The 1,721-nt window shown below is 49.4% G+C and overlaps 1 non-coding gene across 1 annotated transcript; it reads left to right on the forward strand.

Annotated features, from left to right (window-relative positions):
- Positions 1–434: 434 nt before the first annotated feature.
- LOC139001359 (small nucleolar RNA SNORA3/SNORA45 family) lies at positions 435–563 on the forward strand. The gene has a single exon (XR_011469957.1). It is a non-coding gene; the product is annotated as a small nucleolar RNA SNORA3/SNORA45 family (small nucleolar RNA).
- Positions 564–1,721: the final 1,158 nt, after the last annotated feature.

Genomic DNA, 1,721 nt, shown 5'->3' on the forward strand with positions numbered 1-1,721 from the left:
TGAAAATGGTACTAGAAAACTGGAAGTCACTCAGGGTCACTCAGGGTATCCCAGGGCAATTTGGGAAAGCAAGTATATTCCTTGGCAGTTTCTCCTTTCTATGCACCCGAGTCCACTGAGAGGTTGGTTAGGAGGCTATTCCTCCAAAGACCAGCGAGTCAGTGCCCAGCCTCCCATGTGACCGTCCCTCACTGCAGGATGCAGATGCAGAAGGTGAGAAGGGCTTTCCATATGAGTGTCATTTGTTAATCTGGTCCTCTCTGCTCCATGTTCTGCTTATCTGAAGCTTGTATGGGTGTGAGAGTTAAAGATCTCATGTTCTATGTCACCATACCTGAAGACAAAATCTTCCTCTGGTTATTAAAAAAAAAAAGGAGTGGGAGGAGGAGAAGAATCTTAAACTGGCTAAGAACTTACTCAAGAGGGACTGGGCTCCCGAGACTGCAGTCACATCCTGACACAGCTCTTGTCCTGTGCGCTGGAGTCTTCAGAGAGAACCTGCTGGTCTTGATTCGCCAGCGAGGGTGATCAGTGCCCCAGCAGTGCCCAGATCAGGAACATGTCCTAGCTGTCTCCTAGATGGAGAGGGTTGGCAGGCATCTTCCCTCATTCCCACCGGGGAGCTGGGACGTGCTGTGGTATAGTATAAGCCCTTTTCTCTGTCCCTCTAGGGCAGTGGTTCTCAACCTTCCTAATGCCTTCCTTTCATACAGTTCCTCATGTTGTGGTGACCCCCAATTTCATTGTTACAAATTGAACATAATTAAAGCATAGTGATTAATCACAAAAACAATATGTAATTATACATGTGTTTTCCGATGGTCTTAGTCAACCCCTGTGAAAGGGTTGTTCGACCCCCAAAGGGTCGTGGCCCACAGGTTGAGAACTGCTGCTCTAGGGGCTACAGCACAGCTCTGGGGAAGGAAAAGCTCCCCGAGCAGATTGTCATGATGAAGGCCAAATCCTTCAACACATTTTAGTGTAAATTCACTGTTACTATTTCAATTTTATCTCAAATTTCAGAATGAGAGGCTTGAAGCCCTCTTAAAGGAGTTTTCATCCTCAGTGCAGGAATTTGAAGTCACTTAGCCGTGGGCACTGTGGTCGGCGCCCCAGTATCTACTCCACCCTTCCCTCGTGGTGCACATGTGCCTGCATCTCCAGGTGAGCCCACCTCTGCTGCCGCAGGGATGGCTCAGGAAAATCAAGCCCCGGCCAATCTGGCACGCGACCTTTCCTGGACCGGAGGGGTGGGTCATGGGCCAGCCAGCCAGCACTGAGGACGGGCCTCGCTCTGGAGATGGACACTGAACCCTGGAGCTGGCCTTCACTCGACGCTGACACGGTAGAGTAGAGACATCTTTCAAGTTACCAAACCAAATGGACTCTGAGACCACTGCCTCTGAACGTCCCAGTGCTGCGTTCATCAGCCTCTTTCACTGTGTCACATGCAACCAAATCACCCTGAAATGTTTCGGTTGAAGAAGGGGACTTTCTCAGCCCTAAAGCTCACTGTACAAGCAAGGTAGGGCCCTCCAGTAGTTACCTCGTACTTTAGTACCTTTTTCCTAGAAGATTACTCAAAGAAATAAAAATGTATTCTGTGAAGTGAAAACCCAGAGTATCCTTACGTCCCACAGTGCATACTTATCTTCCCCCCAGCCTGTGAAGCCATGCTTCTGGAGCAGAGGTTCTCAACCTGTGGGTCACGACCCCTTTGG

This window comes from Myotis yumanensis, unplaced genomic scaffold (genome assembly GCF_028538775.1).
Source record: "Myotis yumanensis isolate MYYU_CA2020_CCGP unplaced genomic scaffold, mMyoYum1.0.hap1 SCAF_1, whole genome shotgun sequence".
Taxonomy (NCBI): Eukaryota; Metazoa; Chordata; class Mammalia; order Chiroptera; family Vespertilionidae; genus Myotis; species Myotis yumanensis.